Here is a 20043-nt window from a genome sequence, read left to right as displayed (position 1 = left end):
AAGAAGCCATCTATGTCCACTGTGAGCGACCATCTTTGAACAGAGGCGGGGGTTTACGACACCAACTCTCTGCCATCTATAATCCAGTTTTGAGATCCCTTCCCAGATGCCTTAACGCCCACTCACATCCTGGGCCAGCTGACCTCAGGAATTCGCATGATAAGGTGGGGCCAGGTTTCACAATGAACACACCCGAAACCCTGACTGATTGGGACCCACGCCCAGTTTCACATCTTGGCTCAGGCGATTAGAGGATCATCAGGGGGTCCTTTTGTCCCTCTGTGGGGGGGGGGGGGGGGGGGGGTTACTCCCACTAGGTTTATATCTGGGACTCTCCACCATGTGACCTTAGAACTGAAGAAGCTTCTCGGATGAGAGGTGAAACATCTTCAAGCAACTTAAAGAAGTCCAGACACTTTTCTTTGCAAGCTCCTTTGACAACAACGAAAAGAGCATTAAACTTAGAAAAAGATATCACAGGTGGATGGTGGGGTGTTTCCAAAGAGATTAACACATTAAAAGCTGTTTGCAATTTCCTGTCCATCAGTTATCACATGGGGAAAAGTGTCAGAAGGACTTGACAGTTAAAAACAATCACTTGCCATTTGATGATGTCCTTTTGTAACAGTGTCTTTTAAGTTTCCATGGTCCATGGTGGACTCTGATCTGATTTTCACACTTAGCAGTTGCTGAGTGAATACACTGAAGTTTAAAATAAATGTAATATCAACAGCAATGGATGATCCAATCAGCTGTCGCTCCTGTGGCACAAACGTACTATCATTAAGCAGATCGATGGGATCTAGGGTTAGGGTTGCATCTTCTTTTAGCCAAATATTAAATAGGCATTCAAATGTTGTTATTCCAGAGACTAGATTATGTTAAATTTCAAATGAAGCTGCATACACAGATTTTGGTATCATTATTTTTCTAGATTAAAAACTTTTCAATTTGGTTTTCCCGGAAGGTGAAAATTCCTTCAAAAGATGTGGATGTTGACCTGACTGAAACCCAAAACCCTAACCCTAAATGAGTTACCACTGACTTACAATTACAAATTCATTGATTGTTTAAAGGACAAATTATCTATACAAATTATTTGACTTTGATAAAATAAAATAAAAAATCTTGACATGTTGCTTGGTTATTTTTCTCTATGAATAGTTTCCCCTTTCACAAAAGCTGTATGGTGGGTGGAAGTTCTGTTTTCAGAAAAAATATGGTCTGCTTTGTGGTACAAACTGTCCAAGATAAGTCCACAGTTTTGGCACACAACAAAATAAAAAGAAAGCAGCAGCTGTACTTTATCAGGCTGCTGAGAAAAGCCTGTGTGAGACATCAGGCCCTCATCCAAGCCTACAGGAATTTTGTGGAGAGTGTTCTCACCATCACTATCTGGTTTGGGATTACCACCTAGACAGAGAGAAAATCTCTCCAAGCAGTCATTAAAAACATCAGAAACAATCACTGGTTCTGATCTTCTAACCTGTGAGGACTCAAAATGCTGCACAAATAAGGCACAAAGAGATCACCGGGATCTGGCTCTCTCCTCATTCAGGGAGTCAGGATAAACATAATAAGGCTTTCATAAGACACGGGTCCACAACTATGCAGTCAGACATCTTGCCCAGTATATTAAGAGGGTAAAGGAGATACCACATCCTCACCCTCATCACATTGTTATTTTTAATAAACATACTCACACACACTCATTAGCTCCACTCTCTCCAGGGTTCAGGCTGGTGGTTAGGCAGTACAACACAGTACAAAGATGTCTTGGATATTAGATCATAATGTTTCACCATTCATTTAATCTTTAAAATCACACCTACTGACTTGTTTGATGCAAACACAAATCTTTGGGTTTTTGAATACATGACTGAAACTTTATTTGGTTGTGTAATGGAATATCCAATCCACAGACTAATATTAGACAGCACAGATGGGAATTAAAAAAAAACAAACAAAAACAGTTTAAAATAATTGTGTTTATCTGCATGTAAATTATTTTTTAAGGGTTACGTATCATTGTGTCTTACACAGTGATCTTACTTGTTAAATATGTTGATCCACCATCCAAAAGCAGTACAATAATGCAGTAGTCAGGAGTGTTACGTCACATTGATCTGGTTATCTGAGGAGCTGGCAAAGGCCACTGGAATATAGGTCCTTTTTTTTATTTCATTAATTTATGTGTAAAGGGATGTCTTATTCTACATCTGTTCTCCACAAAGACAAATGTTTCACTTCAATTCAATTATATTTCCACAGCACCACAGAAAAGACCCTACAATGTTACAAGTCACATATTCCACTATCTGCAAGAACTGGAGAACAATGGGGAGGAAGAACTCCCTTTTAACAGGAAAAGACCTTTGGCAGTTGGTTGGGGGTTGAGGGGAAAGAAAAGAGCTTTCCACCATTAAAACCACTTAACTTTAAATGGTGGAGGTTTAACTGGTAAAGCTGTCTTTTCAGTAAGTTTTTATTTTCCTTGCTTACCTGCAAGAAAATACCTGTCTCTCTCTCTCTCTCTCGCTCTCTCTCTCTCTCTCTCTCTCTCTGTGTGTGTGTGTAGCATTCAGATCAAAAAGCTGCTGCTTTTGATGAGTTGCTGTGAGGAGCAACTCCATGTGTTCTTGCAGAAACACAGCATGGCTTCCTCTGGTTCCCATACAGTTGATATGTTTCACTCCCCTCTTCTCCTCATCCTCCGTCTTTCCTTGCTTCCTTCTGTCTCCTTCACTCCATCTGTTCTCTAGACTCTTTGTTCTTGCTGCATCTCTGGCTCACCCCTGTGGCCGTGCCTTTAAGGACATTGTATCAGACATATCAAAAGCTTTTGTAGCTGGAGCTTCTCTGTGTATCTCCATGCGTATGTCTCTATCTTACAGTCCACGCACCACATATGATATTCAGGGCAAATATTCTCTCATCTCTTTGTTAGAACCTATTCCCCTGACAAATTCTCCTGTTGTGAGTCCACATGTATTGTCACATTACAAGGGACCAAACTGCACAAATCCCAGTGTGTATACTAATGGTCCCAGGATCTGCTCAGGATGCTTTGGAAGAGTCTTCTATTGTTATGCCTTTTGGCTATTTTCAGTTTGCCCATCTGCCTCCCTCCTTCTTGTTCTTGTGTTTGTCTTTCTGTCCTCTGCTCTCATGCTGTCATTCCCTATCTCTGTCTTTTGATTGTTCCTGCTAGCTTTGTTCCACCCTGTGTGAAAACAGATATGAGACACTCGGAAAGGGAGTGGGATCATTTGACATCGCTGTAGGTGGTTGTTTGCATCTGGCACACTTTCTCTTGGTGCCCTTGGCTCTCTCTGTCCATCTCTATCAATCTGTTTTTTTTTCAATTAGATTCAAACTGTGTCACTGGTAATGCCTAATTCTTGCTCTTCTTTTTATTTTGAACCTCTCTTAACAAACCTGAAATCTACCCTCTCCAACCAGTTTTGTCAGTTTTTCACTCATTGCCCAGCAAATCCTGATATTTGCCAAGTAGCTGTTTTTCTGAGACCAACATTTGGACGTTACCCAAGAGGCAGCAACTGCCTCAGCCAATCAGTATTTGAGATGTCATCACAGAGAGACTTTCTGCTGTTGCAAGCCGATAAAAAAATAAAGAAATAAAATAAAATCACAAGTCAAGGGCAGGGATAGCTCAGTCGGTAAAGCGTTGGCCCTGTGATCGGAAGGTCAGGGGTTCGAGTCTCCTGAACAGCTACCCTGAGGTACCCCTGAGCAAGGTACCATCTCTACACGCTGCTCCCCGGGCGCCCAATGGCAGCCGACTGCTTCACTGAGCGACTGGGTTAAATGCAGAGAGGAATTTCCCCACGGGGATCAATGAAGTATACATTAAGACCGATATTGTCAGATCTACCTTTTAGTTTGATGTCTGTTAGTACAGCTTTATTTTTATGATGAAATTGAACTTGTTAGCTTATTGGATGGATATGTTTCTATCATAGATGTATGATAGAAACATATGTATGATGTATGATAGGTGCATAAGTGAGCTAGGCAAAACATCAATGTGGCTTAATTTAAAACAACCCTGAAGTAATTTAGATGCAGATATTTTTGATAACCTATGCAAATATAAATTCAGAATATATAATAGGGATAAATAGAAATACCAGTGGGTTGCACATTTGAGTGAGTCTATTGCACAGTGATTATTGCACAGTTGAACATAAGAAAAAATATTGCGAATATTGCACAGTGAAAAAAAGCACTGCAACTTAGTCGTTTCCGCCCTCCTTTGTCCTCTTGTTTTCCCTCCCTCAGTTTGATGGCGTGTGGGACAAAGGAGTTTTTAAGTCTGTTGTTTCTTGACTTTGGGAGAAGCAACCTGTCGCTGAATAGGCTCCTCTGATTATTTACGACCGTGTGCAGAGAATGCCCAGCATTGTCCATAATGTTCAGCAGTTTCTTTAGTGTCCTTTTCTCTGCCACTTTGCAGAGAAAAGGACACTAAAGAAACACTGTGTGTGAGTGTCTAGCTTCATGCCGACCACAGAGCCAGCCTTCCTGATTAGTTTTTCCAGCCTGGATGAGTCCTTCTTTGCTGTGCTGCTCCCCCAGCACACCACAGCATAGAACAGTGCTCCGGCAACCACCGACTGGTAAAACATCTTCAGGAGCTTCCTGCAGATGTTAAAAGACCTCAGCCTCCTGAGGAAATACAGTCTGCTTTGGCGTTTTTTATACAGGTGGTGCGTGTTGCATGACCAGTCCAGTTTGTTGTCTACCCACATCCCGAGGTACTTGTACATGTTGACCACCTCCACCTCTACTCCCTCTATCTGAACTGGCAGTGGACCTGGTCTGGACCTCCTAAAGTTCACAACCAGTTCCATGGTCCTTGAGGTGTTGAGTTGCAGGTGGTTTGTGTGATTCCATGTTACAAAGTTCCTCACCAGACTCCTGTACTCCTCTTCCTGTTCATCCCAGATACACCTCGTGTCGTCCGCAAACGTCTGAATATGGCATAATTCAGAGTTATAGCAGTAGTCAGAGGTGTACAGGTTGAAGAGAAGAGGGGACAGCACAGTTCCCTGTGGTTCCCCTGTGCTGCTGACCACAGTGTCAGACGTGATGTCCTTTAGCCTGACGTACTGCGGTCTGTCAGTGAGGTAGTCGGAGATCCAAGCGACCAGGCAGGGGTCCACCTGCATCCTGTTTAGTTTTCCCTGAAGAAGACAGGGCCGAATTGTATTAAAGGCACTTGAAAAGTCAAGAAACGGGATCCTGACTGTGCCTTTTCCCTTGTCCAGGTGTGAGTGGGCTCTGAGTAGGAGGTACAGGATGGCATCCTCCATTCCGACATCCGCTAACTGTAGAGGGTCCTGGGCATGTTGTACCTGTGGTGGAGGAGGTTGGGGAGGAGCCGCTCTATACTTAATAATTAGTGGTTATAAAAGGAATAACTTTTTTTTAACTGTCAGGTAATTGCAAATGCAAAGTTTCTATCAGCTCAACAAACATCAGCAAACAGACTAACTGTGAATTCTGTTGCACAGTGTGTTGCTAGCTAAAGACACAGCTGCTCTGTTTTACAGGGAGAGAAAAGAAAGACAGCTAACTTTGCTTACAGATAGAGAGAAAGATGTAAGAAAGAGAGGAAAGGAAAGGAAGAAGAGAGATTAGATGTTAAGATAAGGTTTGCTCAGTGACACTAACTTTGTGTTATTCATATGTTGCATCTGTACACTGGCGTGCACAGATAGAGACGAGGTGGTGCTGAAGCACTTGCCCTTTTGCCCTCAGTCCAAAAAAGTGCCCTTTTGAAAGACGTGATTTTTTATTTTTTTAAAGCTGCGCGATTTAAAAAGGTGTGAAAATAATGGCTTGATTTGTGCCCCTTCTTCAAAGACACCCGAACCCTGTCGCTTTTTCACTGTCACCGTGTCACGTGAACACGCTTGCAGTTCATTTGTTGTGAGGCGTGTAGCAGCGGCATGACATAGGACTACTTGGAGTAGGCATAGTAGGCTAACTTTAGCGACTGGGAGCCACGGCGGACAACACGGCAGCTCTTTCCCTTCCCAACCAGTCAGGTAACCCATGAATCGAGTGAAATTATTCTGTTTGCCCTCTAAGACCAACCTGCAATTGTTTTGTTGTGAAGTAGCCTGTCAGAAACTGCACATGACAAACTTTGCCAGCTTGCCCCCTCCATCCATCCATATGGATAAACAAAAAAACGACACATTTAAAATGTAACCTAAACCATTTAGGCAACCCCACTCTCCATCAATTCCAACCTTTTTGCATACACTATTGAAAATATCACGTTATGCTATAGGCTACATGCCGTTAGGCAGAGGGCTCTTTTGAGCCCATTTTTCGTTACAAATTTTAGGATGATCTCACGGAAATCTGTGAATAAATACAAAGTTTTCAAACTGAAGTCAGTGACGGGAAGTGTTAAAGATATTCTATTATCAAAGTACTCAGATGCAATGAAATATCACTCAGACACTTAGAGCAGTTTTAAACGTGCACGGGTGAGAGACTCAGGGAGAGACTCACACACCTCCTTGGTGCAGTCTGGCTTTATTTATACACATCATGAAGCATACGAAAAAGGAAATATCATCCTTATCTTGTCAAGAAAACAGGTGTGGTTTATCAAAAAACTTCGTGTTCTCTACAAGGTTGTTTCTTACTCGTGGGTGGCGGTTTCCTGCTAGTGTGAAGGCAAACAGTGACAATGTGAAGGCAAAGACTGATAATGTGAAGGCAAACAGTTTCCGTTATAAAGTAGGGAGCCAGCAATTAAAATATGCAGCTGGTTGAGTACAGAACAGAAATATAAACACTCTTAGCTGATCATTATATGAATAATAAAATCTTAGAAAGCAAAAATACTCTGACATTCCCTCCTGTTGTTTAGATTTCTTACATGACAGTACTGTTATTTTTGTCAGTTCATAACCTCTTGTCTAAACATTTTCGGTTTGAACGTCATAAAACAGTCCTGTGTTCAATTAAACTAAACATTACTGTATGGATCATCTTTCAAAATTTCTTCCATTTGAGACATCATCACATAAGCATTGATAGAAGTTGTCACCATGTTTGATACCATTTTCTTCAGACAGGGTACTACACATGTTGTGAAAACACATAACAGTAAAAGCAAAAATGCTATTCCAACAAGTCCTTTAATCAGAAGGGACTTCCATGAACCACCTAGTAACCATGTCAACCAATCATCAGTGCTTGTGACATAGTCTTGTTGTTCAGCATCTTTAATCTTTCTCAAGGTGTTCAAAGCGTCGGTCATGTTTTGTGAGTGTATGTTGTCTGGGATGTATGTACAACATGTAGTGTCAAACAATACACACAAACCTCCTTTTTCAGCTAGAATCATGTCTAGTGCGACTCTGTGTTGCATCACTACAATGCGTATTGCGTCGATTTCTTCATTTTGCGCTTTGTTGATTTTCATTGAAGCATTTAGGAACAGTCCAAATCGATAGTCAAGTGTCTCGATCCTCAGCATGTTTTTCCCAACTCCTACCCAAGGGAACAAGGAGTGGAGGACTTTCTGACCATCAGTCCATAGTTTGAAGTTTTTGGGCACATCTGATCCATAGATTGAGTCATGTGGCATTACTTCAGTGACTTCAGCAACTTCACGTTTTGCTCTTGACGTGTGTGTCTCTGCTGTGATCTTGAAGGTGTGGTCTGAAATTAGTACTGGTGCACACAGACCGGTGGAGTTCGGTGGGAGCATGAAGTAGGTTTTAGGCCCGCAGGCCCAAGCGGCTCCCTGGACCCAGAAAGTTCAATTTTTGAAGGTGTGTATTCCTTTGGATTGGGTCAGGTCAAGTGTCTGTGTGCAGTTGCGGTTTCGTCCAAGTTTCCTGTTTCCATCGGAGAAGTTGAAACACATTGGGTGCTGTATGTCCGGCGGCAAAACTATGGCGAATGATTTGTTTTTTGTGTTGTTGGCTTTGACGTTTACCCAATGTTTTTCGTTGCAGGTGTAGTTCCAGTTCGTCAGATTGTAGGCACAAGGGGTTGTCTGTTCAATTAGGATACGTCGTTGTGAAAGTGGTTTCGTGACACGTTTGACGTCTGTGTCACTACACCATGGAATTAGGTCTTCTTTCTTTGTGCTTTGACCTTTTAGGGTCAGTCCTGTTGCCATCAAATCTCTGCGTGTGCAATTGCCAGTTGTTGCTTTGTTGAACACACACATCGCTTCGTCAAGTTCAGGTGCCTTTCCATATATTGTTGCGTGTACGGCTGTTGTTGGCATATGTGAACATACATAGCATTCCGTGCTGTTGTCGGTGCGTGTTCTATCATACACATATCTATACCACGCGTTGTTCATCCATGGGTGGTTATGGTCTTGGTTCAGGTCACGTAGATGCGAATTATCATGTGTCCATCTTTTTTGCAGGTGGTGTTGTTTATTTCCTCTCATCTGGGTGAGTGTTAGTAGGCTCACTAGGAGCGCAATGCTGGCCACTAGGAGGACAAGTGTCTTCATGATGACCAGGCACACCTAGACTTCTGGTGAGTAGACTATTGGCGAGAAGTAAAAAAGGGCGGGATATACCCAATCAGCCCTTCCCTTCACCAATAGATCACCTAGAAGCCAGGGGAGCCGGCGTCTAAGCGTCTGGATTGTCACTCACTTTTTTACAGTGGCTGTGGTGGATCCAAGATGGTCTTTCTGCTATTTTGCAGGCGGTGGGTGTGGTAAGTAGGACTTGGTATGGGCCCTCCCACCTTGGTGAACTCCAATTCTTTCTCTGGAGTACTTTGATCAGGATCCAATCACCTGGTTGTAACCTGCAAGACACTGGAGAGAAATCACTCGGCAGTTGGTTGTTTAACACAATCTCTTTATTTTCAAACAGTTTAGTCATCCATTCTGCTAGGGTAGTTTCCCTTATTGATTTATTAATAGGTTCACTGGTAATTGGCAATGGAAACGCTCTCCCGTGGATGATTTCAAAAGGTGTAAGTTTCTGAGAACCTTGTGTTATTCTCATCCACATCTTTACTAGGCCTAGACATTCAGGCCATGGTCTTCCTGTTTCTTCCATGCATTTTCTTAATCTCTGTTTTATTGTGCCGTTAGTTCTTTCCACTAATCCTGCGCTTTGTGGGTGATATGCACAGTGATGTTTGATGCTAAATCCTAGAGCTTCAGAGACTTTGCTGATGATGTCATTAACAAAATGTGTTCCATTGTCTGACCTTATCAGACTGGGAATGCCATATGTGGGGATGAAGTGATTGCATAAACACTTTGCCACTGATATTGCATCTGCTCTTTTTACTGGATAGATTTCTGGCCATTTTGAGAATACATCTATAATTACTAGAGCATATCTTGATGCTTGGCATTCGTTAAGTTCAATAAAATCCATGTGGGTTTCCTTGTGAGTTTTTTGACAGAATAGGCATGTTCTTACAAATTATTCGCTAAAGTTTCAAAATTTATAGTGTGTATTGCATTGTTTATCTATACTATATCTCCCTCCTGTTGACACAGGTGTTTACCTCATGTGTCACTACAACCGCTGTCCTGTGTAATGACTCTGTTAATATAGGTTTTCCATCACAGACCATTAAGTCATCTTTCAGTTTACTCCACATTTCAGCCACTTGTTTTGTTCAGTGATTGTTGCAGCTTGTTGTTCGGTTTTTAGTACATCAAGTGGTATTTGTAGGCAGTAGTTGGTTTCTAGTAGCTCTGCCGATTGTTTGCAGCCTGTTTTGCTGCTTGTTCTGCAAAATTATTTCCTTTTGTGACAATATAATTGTCTTTTTGATGTGCTCCACATGTGCACAGTGCCAATTGTTTTGGCAAGGTGATCACTTCCAGCAAGATTTTTTTTTTTTTCTTCTCTATAGATGGAACATTACATTCTCACTTGAGGCATTTTTAGATAATTTCTAGTTTTTCAAAGAATTCACACATCTCACACATCTTACATATTTTAAACAAGTATTGTCACAAATTTGTTTCCAAATCAACAAAATAAAATAATCAAACAAAACCGAAAACATACATGAGTCAGGACCCAAAAAGAAAAATGCTGCTACTGAAACAGAGCAGACATGTGAGGGAAAACTGAGCTCACAGACAGCTGCATGTGTTGGCTTTTATGCAGTTTCTGCTCTAAAAACAAATAAATAAAAAAATAAAAGAAAATGTGTAACATGCTCATCAACTTAGCGGTGTCCACATATTTAATTCAGCTTCACAATCCTGTAACTTTAGCTGTTGTCTACAGGGTTTGGCTTATTAGTTGTTACTATAGATGTGCTCTATATCTCAGTAATATTTTATCCAGGTTTTCAAGCATGTCAAATGCCTCTATGCACCTAAGTAGTTTAGATATTTCCTTTATTTTCTTCATCTCCTATGTCATTATACTGAGTTTGAGCAAACCTTAAGCTTGATGCAGACTACTTCATAACAATTGTCCATCTCACATCATACTGACTAGGTTACTTCTTATTATTATCATCTTTTTCTTTCCATATAATAACAACAGTATATTACAACATTTTATCAGTGTATATAAAAGTGTATATTACTATACTACTACTGAGCCAATTTAATAGTTGGGATCATCTTACTCAGCAAACAGATAACTTAGAATTCATCCAATCTGTACAAATTTGCTTCTTCTCTGAACAGGTTTGTGCCTACTTTTTAGACTGGTCTTCTGTTTGCCTCATCTCAGATCCAACCTTCGGTCACTTTCATTCTTTCTGTTGCATGTCTAACCAAGCAATTTATTATTATATATTTTATATTTTATTTTGTGTCCATCAAGGGCTTCGGGTGATCTGCAGCTTCACCTTTTCCCAAGCTGGAGACATTTACCTTTTCACACACTTTCCTTGGCTGACCAATGACACAGCCTTAATGTACCTTATGCATCTCTCTATTTTATTTAAAAGGTTTTCGTGTGAATTATTTCCTTTTATTTATTTTATACATTCTGGGCATGAACGTCTTGCCAACTATGTTTCATTGTTAATATAAGTTTACAGGTTGTTATCCTTCCTATTATTAGTTTCAATACATTAAAAATAAGTTCTAATGTAATTTTGTCTTTATTTATTTTATTTTTGTACTTCTTATATTTATATCTATTCGTTGAGGTCTGTTTCCAACCTTTTTAAACTACTTTGATCTCTAGTTTTCACTTAATAAGGGTTTTATCAGTCACTGCAGTTTGTCCGGCGCCTGGACATTTTTTTCTCTAGCCACTGCTCGTCAGCAGTGAGTTTTGTTGATTTATTACCCATTTTTCTTTCTTATTATTTTTATTAGCTCATAGATATATTTACGTTTACACACACACATACACACCCGTGGTGCTTTCTCTGGCACGAGGAATGGGAGAGGCTATTGACACGGCCTTCTACTTTCAAGCTAGCCTTGAAAGCGGTGTCAATTTTATGTGATGAAACACAACCTTTTCCCGTTCCACCAGAACTCGAGCAACCAACGGTAAACAATTCGGTGGAGTAGTTCAGCCTCCTTAATGTGCTGTAAAATCAACTTACTCCACCAACAAAACAGTAAAACAACAGATTATACGCGTAATGAGTTTTTTATTCTGGGCAACACTGTGTCTTTCTACATTGCTCCAAGCCCTCTTTCAGGCGAGCTGCTTCGTAACCTCTACGAGTCCTTTTTCAGACGAGAATGTTACTATCCTGTCGTATTTTGACATTAAACTTGCTCCAAGCCCTTTTTCAGGCGAGCTGTAACCTCTACCAGTCCTTTTTCAGACGAGAATGTTACTTAATTAATCTGTCATACATTGACGGGAAACTATTTAATGTACAGACCACAGGTTGCCTCAGTCGTTTTGCGCAAGATGTGAGTGAGTGCTAAATATTCACCTGAGTTATTGTGTGGTTGCTTTGGTTTCCTTCATCAACCCCTGAAGTCGTGGACCTCTTATAAGAACGCTGGCCAGAACCCGAACGTCACGTCTCTGGACTTTATCCTCTGCCTGGAGAGGAGTCGACAGCGTGGGCTTCTCACGACGTCAGGACTTGACGAAGGTCTCCTATTGGAGCATTGAAAAAATATCAATGTCCACTCCGGCTCAGAAGGACCAATTAAATGTTAAAGATATTCTATTATCAAAGTACTCAGATGCAATGAAATATCACTCAGACACTTAGAGCAGTTTTAAACGTGCACGGGTGAGAGACTCAGGGAGAGACTCACACACCTCCTTGGTGCAGTCTGGCTTTATTTATACACATCATGAAGCATACGAAAAAGGAAATATCATCCTTATCTTGTCAAGAAAACAGGTGTGGTTTATCAAAAAACTTCGTGTTCTCTACAAGGTTGTTTCTTACTCGTGGGTGGCGGTTTCCTGCTAGTGTGAAGGCAAACAGTGACAATGTGAAGGCAAAGACTGATAATGTGAAGGCAAACAGTTTCCGTTATAAAGTAGGGAGCCAGCAATTAAAATATGCAGCTGGTTGAGTACAGAACAGAAATATAAACACTCTTAGCTGATCATTATATGAATAATAAAATCTTAGAAAGCAAAAATACTCTGACAGGAAGACATCACACTTTTTAGAGATGGAACTGCAGAAAAACCTAAAACCTTGACATGATTATGAATAATAGAATTATGGACGTTTCTCCGTTTTTGTGGATTAGCCTTTCCATAACTAACGTCAACTACTGTCCTACTTTGGTAAGATTGAAATTAATGTTTTTGACTGTCTTTAGTAGGTGTCTCCTGTGAGAAAGTTAGAACACCGTCCAACTGTCTAAAGATGCAGTCTTTAGCCTAACTGGTTGTTACTGACTCAGCGATGCTCGCAGACATTTACGCACTGTGTTGTGACCTGATTGTGACAGAACAGTGACGTTGTTATTGGTAGTTTGAAGGGTACGGTGTTGGGGGTGGTGCATGTTAAAAGTTTTGAGAAGCACTGGTTAGACATGTTAATTTTTTTTGGTGTAACATATTGGCAACATTAACACATTAATTTGCTAAAGGAAAAATAGGCAGTTCCCAATTGCCTGTGAAAACGACCATTCTGCCCTGTTCTTGTAATGACCACAGTCAGTCTTATTCGTTCTCATACATTTTGGTCTATTTATTTACTAATTTCAGCAAGCATAATGCCTAGGAAAGAGAGGCTGAGAAAGGAGAAAGAAAGGGATCTACAACAGGCAGCCCAGGGAAGCAGTTCTCTGCTCTCCTGGATGAAAGCAAAGGAAAATGAAGATGAAAGGTCAGAGTCAAGGGCAGAGTCAGGTTCTATTTTAATGTTTTAATGTAACCTGCTCCTTGCAGTTAATTCTATTGAAAAATCTTAAAAGCTGTTCACACTTAGTTTTTAATTAACTTAATCAGCAGGCATTGAGCTAACTATTATTTTGTACCTACGAAAGTTATTTCCATGTTACAAGACTTGCAGTATGGGTTATTATTAAAACGATCTGTTTAAGCTTATTATTATGATAAATAATAATACTATTATTATTATTATTGCTCCATTGTAGTCAGTCACAGCAGGGAAGCAGCTCTATGCCATCTACCAGCATAGCAGAAGAGGGAGATATAGAAACAGATGAAGCCGCAACCAATGCAGCAACAGGTTCAGTTAGGCCTACAGACACTGATGTAGTGCTCTCTGAAGACCACAATGAGGAAGAACCGATCGATCACATAATGTCAAAGTTAGCAGCTTTACAATACCCAACAGATCCAACACACATCCATACATTTAAAATAAAGCGCAATGACAGATACGTTTCAATGTGCTGCAATGTGGGCCCATGTCAGCCTGATATACCTTACCCCAAAACTGAGGGGAGATCATTCCAGAAACAGTGGTTTTCTGCTAATGTGTGGCTGGAATACTCACCCACTGCTAATTCAATGCATTGTTTTAGTTGTCGGCTTTTCCTCTCGGATGAAAAATATAAAAGCAGAACAGCCTGGACAACTGATGGCATCAGAAAGTGGAGTACTGCTCTTGAAAAAATCAAACAACACTCCAGCGCAGAGATGCACATGACAAGCATGGTTAGATGGATCAATTTCCAGAAAAAGGCCCTTCAGTCTGCATTTGATGTTTCAGACGTAAAAGGGGTGGAAGTTAGAGAGCGAGAGAGGCAGACAAACAAAGAAATCCTGACAAGATTAATTGACCTAACAGTGTATCTTGCACGTCAGGGACAAGCATTCCGAGGTCATGATGGGAGTGAGTCCAGTGATAACCGTGGCAATTTTCGTGAATTAGTCAATGTATTTTCCCGCTACGATAGTGTGCTGAAAATGCATTTGGAAAAAATTGCCACAGTTAAAGCCACCAAGACAAGGCCCCAGGTGTCACTGCTTTCCAACAGAAGTCAAAATGACATCATTGCAGCACTAGGAACTTACATCAGGAAGGAGATACAACGTGAAATAAAAGAGGCTGAAATGTATTCCATTCTACTTGATGAAACCTCTGATGTTTCACACAAAGAGCAAGTGTCATTTGTTGTGCGATATTTTCATCATATGCAAATAAAGGAGAGATTCATCGAAGTGTGCAATGTTGATACAACTACAGGCCAGGAGCTGGAGAATACAGTGTTCTTGCTTCTGCAAAAGAATGGCCTAGATATGAAGAACATGTATGGTCAAGGCTATGATGGAGCAGCCAACATGAGTGGCATGTATAAAGGTCTCCAAGCTAGAATCCGTGCACACAATGAGAAGGCCCTCTATGTGTACTGCAAAGCCCATTGCCTCAATTTGGTACTAGTGGAGGCATCAAAGTCCAGCAAGCATTTTGTGACATTTTTCAACTTGGTGGAGAAATTGTATGCCTTTTGCTCAGGCTCCCCAAAGCGTCATGCTGCCTTGGTCAAATTTCAGGAGTCTCTCTTTCCTGGACAACGTGTTATGGAGCTCCAGCAGCTGTCAGATACTCGATGGGCTTGCAGGGAAAAAGCACTGAAGGCACTTCAGAGAAATTTGAAAGCCATTTTGATGCTCCTTGATGACATCAGTGACAGTGACCCACCTAACCTGGCCCAAGGTGATGCTCAGATGTACAGAAATGCCATTAATTTTATGTTCATTCTCTGCATGGAAATCACCACACCCGTATTCGAAGTCACTGCTTTGGCATCAGATTCTCTGCAGGAAGAAGGGTTGGACCATTCCACTGCCTACAAGGTAATTGATGGTGTGCTTCACACATTGCAAACCATGAGGTCTGAGGAGAAATTTGGAGAGATATTTAGATGTGCATCAGAGAAGGCAGAGAGTTTCAACATTCCAGTACCTACCGTGGTGCCTGGTCAGGAGAGAAAGCGGAAAGTTCCAGTGCGTTTCCAACACAGCACCACAGTGTCTCAAGTAGGTGCTCAGTTTGAGTCAGTGGAGGCATATTTCAGGAGTGGTGTATATTTCACCTTTCTGGACATCATGACTGGGGAACTGAACAGGAGGTTCAAAGGGGACAATACTGGAAGCCCAACGGCCAGAATCATTCAGTCCTTCCAGCCCTTAACTGTGCATGCTAACTGGGTAGGCCCACCAAACCCAGAAGCCATTGAAGCTGTCCACATCCTCTGTGAATTCTATGGAGAAGATGAGGACCAGCTCAAAACAGAATTAAAGGTCTTCCACTCCAGCTTTAGTTCAAAAGACCTCAGAGAAATATTTCTGATACTGAGGGAAAACAATGGCCAGCTGATCTTTCCTGCCTTTGTCAAAATGATTCAGATCTATGCAACACTACCAGTGACAACTGCGACAGTTGAAAGATCCTTTTCAAAGCTAAAAATAATCAAAAATAAACTAAGAAGTTTGTGTGGAGAAGAAAGGTTGTCTGATCTCCTCTTGTTGGCCATTGAGAAAGATGTGGAGATCAATTACAACGAGGTCATCAACATCTACAAAGACATGGCACCAAGAAGGATGCTTCTTTAGAGCAGTACACTCCATTTAATGGACACTTGAGAATATGTATGTATATAGTTTAGAGTTGGATACAGATTTAATCTTTTTGTGGTGTGATTTTTGATTTTTAGAGAATGTTTTGAAATAAAAGTCAAATTGCATTTAACCTGTGCGATTTTTTTATTATAAAAAGAAAAGGTTTTCCACATATGCAAAAAGTGCCCTTTTTTCCCCCTGGAGCACTTGCCCCCCAAAATGTCTGTGCACGCCACTGCCGGGTGTGGCAGAGAAAGGTGCACGCAAGGACAAGCCTGCATGGCAACTTGATGTCAGCTTGAGTCAGTCACACTGCCAGGCATTGGCAAACAGAGGTTACATAATATCACCAAGACAGCAGTGAATCCACTATTCCCCAACTTCAATTATACCACAAGATGCTTGAGCTCAGGTGGGGGTTGAGATCATTACGACTTCATGGCACAAAATGATCCTCATATCTGTCGGGGATTACAAGGGCTGCTGATCAGCAGCGAGAAACTGATTATTACCAGGCAGATGGTGAGATGTCTGACTGTTAAACTCCAGATTCTGACTCAAGACACACAAAAAAATCCCCTTCTCGTGTCAAAAGCCACGACAGCCAACGACAATGTAAGTTTGGGAAATAATAATATGAAATTCTGCATTTCTCAAATCTGACGACACAAGGAGAAAAATGTGTTACTCAGTGTGTAATAATTTCAGTTCCATTTCCAGACACCAATGCTTCTCAGACTCATCATAAACACAGGAGCTCTTCAAAGAAAGTGCTACACCAAGCTGCCGAACTTACCAACTTTATAAACAGATGCTTATTAGATTTTTGTTCAATCAAAACAAAAACAGGTTGCAGGGTTTTTAAACAAGGTTAGGAACAATGAGGGCCTCCTGTTGGTTCTCCGGCTTATGACATTGTGACATTGCTTTCATTAAATAGATTATAGAGTCATACTGCACATTTGTTAAAAATTGCTCTTATTCAGATTCATTGTGCTTAGCAGTCTAAATGCTAAATAGACGTGTGTGTGTGTGTGTGTCTATTTAGCAGTCTAAATGCTAAATAGACCCCGGGTGGGTGGAGACTCTTAGAACTGAAGAAACTTCTCAGATGAGAGAAGAAACGTCTTCAAGAAACTTAAAGAAGTCCAAGCCGCCTATAACTGACCTCTGATTCATTCAGGCATAAAAAAGGTAAATAACTCATGGTGTTGTCAACACTATACCCTCTATACCCACCCTCTATAAACAGAGTGGGCTAATCTATATCTGGAAGTGACTGCATGGCTCCAGTAGTACACTTTTTGAAATGGTGCACCTGCTATTTATTGATCTCATCATCTAAAAGCCACTCTGACCTTTCTTTCATCTGGTGAAGGTCACAAACTCTTTGACATTAGTGTGGAGGCCGTGTATTGGGCACACTGGAGCTAAACAGTGAGGTCACTGAGGGTAATACTGGTAACTGAGCTACCAGTACTACCCTTTTTAATTTATCTGAATGGTTTTAGTATTTTATGAAAATATTAAAGCTAGAACAGAATTCAGTAATGTGTGTCATACAGTGGATTTAGATGATGCTGGGAGCTTTTCAGGCAAATTGTTCCACTAACTCGACTGAGTCCATGAGCAAAAAAAGCTTCATTAAATTTGTTCATTAGCCACTCACTGTGCTCTTGTCACCAGTAAATAATTAGAGTGGAGCTCAGATGCATCCAAAGTAATTTGAACATAGTTAGACAGTCTTCTAGTGTGTCTGTAATGAAGTCTTTAATAAACTGTTAAACACCATAGGCCCATATTTCACTTATATGTTCAGATATTTACATTTCAATGACGCAGCAGCAGATTTATAAAATAAATGCTAAACTATACTGTTTGCTCATGATAATTTTTCTGTCCTGTGTAGAAATGGAACCAGACAAAGTTCCCAAACGCAAATACCCTCCTTCAATGAAAGTAGTTCTAGTTTCACCCACAGATTTTGGGATCCACATTTTGAATAATTTTGAAGTTAACAGCTAATGCTAGCAAGCTTGACTAGCAAGATACAATTATATACTGACTGGATGCAACACGCATATATTGATTGATTGATTGATTGATAATACTTTATTCATCCCGAGGGAAACTGGGTTAAGGCTGCCAGCCTTGCCAGCACCATCTTACCCATCCATCCATCCATCCATCCATCCATCTTCATCCGCTTTGTCCGGGGCCGGGTCGCGGGGGCAGCAGCCTAAGCAAAGAGGCCCAGACCTCCCTCTCCCCAGCCACCTCCTCCAGCTTGTCCGGGGGAATACCAAGGCGTTCCCAGGCCAGCCGAGAGATATAATCTCTCCAGCGTGTCCTGGGTCTGCCCCGGGGCCTCCTCCCGGTGGGACATGCCTGGAACACCCCACCCAGGAGGCGCCCAGGGGGCATCCTTGTCAGATGCCCGAACCACCTCAGCTGGCTCCTTTCGATGTGGAGCAGCAGCTGCTCTACTCTGAGCCCCTCCCGGATGGCCGAACTTCTCACCCACCCTAAGGGAGAGGCCAGCCACCCTTCGGAGGAAGCTCATTTCTGCCGCTTGTATCCGCGATCTCGTTCTTTCGGTCACTACCCACAGCTCGTGGCCATAGGTGAGGGTAGGGACGTAGATCGACCGGTAAATTGAGAGCTTTGCTTTTACACTCAGCTCCCTCTTCACCACGACGGACCGGTGCAGCGTCCGCATTACTGCAGCTGCAGCCCCAATCCGTCTGTCGATCTCCGGCTCCCTTCTCCCATCACTCGCGAACAAGACCCCGAGATACTTGAACTCCTCCACTTGTGGCAGGAACTCATCCCCGACCCGGAGTGGGCACTCCACCCTTTTCCGGCTGAGAACCATGGCCTCAGATTTGGAGGTGCTGATCCTCATTCCTGCTGCTTCACACTCGGCTGCGAACCGTTCCAGTCCGTTCCATCTTACCCTTCCAACCATATATACTGGTGTTTCGAAGGCATTTGGAGGGGGGTGGAGGGTGAGTGTAGGTCTGTGTCAGTGTACATGCGTATGTGTGCGTGTGTGTTCCGTGTTCAACCGAGAGAAAGTGTCCCTTCACCTGGTTAAGCAGCTGTCAGGGTTAATCTTGTTATAATGACGTTACTGGACGTCGCTAATGTGTTAACGAGCTAACCGCACTAACGCAGTGCAGCCCCATGTACGGGGCAATCTGCGATAACACTAAAACATTACCGCTGCTGCTGGGTTGAGATTCACGAGTCCGGAGCGGAATTAAAAACACGACATTCATTCAGGTAAATGACGCTCCGCAACGTGGTGACGTCATTTGGGGCGACTGGAATCGATAAGGGAATCGTTTGCAAAAATGGCAAACAATTCCAAGGAATTGAAACAGTGGGAACCGGTTCTCAACAAGAACCGGGTTTCGATACCCATCCCTACTGATGTTGTTTCTCTTGTTACTTAGTGTGTACTCCTTCTGAGGGAAGGGATACAAACTAAGAGTACATGCATGTTTGTATTGTGTGGAATTCCATTAGTTTGTACTTAACTGTAAATGTTAATGAGAATATTTGCAACATTTCCGGCCCATTACAACTGCTTATTCACACTGTTGTTTGATATACAAAGGTATAAAAAGGACCTAAAATGGGAATTATACACCGTTCCTTCATATTAATGTCCTGATGATTTAGTGATACAGTCATAAGCCCAAAGTGTGACATCAGATACCAGACGGAACATGCCATCTCTATATTAGGAATGTTAGTAACCCGAGAGCAGTGGTCAGGTAATGTCAATGGGTGTTACTGCAGGGACTGTGCACAGCAACATTAATCCCACTTCGGATTAATGTTACTGCTAATGAAAGAACATGATTTTGTTGAGAACTGGGCTAGTAACCAAGGACACTGGACTGAGTCCTCAAAGGACCGTAAACTTGAATTACAAAAATGATACACCGGTGTCCTTCTAAATTCATGAACTTCTGTAAAACTGGAACTGTACTTGATTTTGGTACTTTCCCATCAGCTAATTTTTATCAGCAGATGTAAAATGCGGACA

The 20043-nt window shown here is 41.7% G+C and overlaps 1 long non-coding RNA gene across 1 annotated transcript; it reads right to left on the bottom strand.

The window, feature by feature from the left end:
- Positions 1 to 6505: 6505 nt before the first annotated feature.
- Positions 6506 to 12586, bottom strand: LOC145420398 (uncharacterized). The gene is made up of 2 exons (XR_013901699.1): positions 11914 to 12586; positions 6506 to 8839 (listed from the first exon to the last, which is right to left on the bottom strand). It is a non-coding gene; the product is annotated as an uncharacterized LOC145420398 (long non-coding RNA).
- Positions 12587 to 20043: the final 7457 nt, after the last annotated feature.

The sequence above is a fragment of the Astatotilapia calliptera genome, chromosome 15 (assembly GCF_964374335.1).
Source record: "Astatotilapia calliptera chromosome 15, fAstCal68.1, whole genome shotgun sequence".
Classification (NCBI taxonomy): domain Eukaryota; kingdom Metazoa; phylum Chordata; class Actinopteri; order Cichliformes; family Cichlidae; genus Astatotilapia; species Astatotilapia calliptera.
The sequence above is the reverse complement of the archived record's forward strand: the minus strand, read 5'-3'. Positions and strand labels throughout refer to the sequence as shown.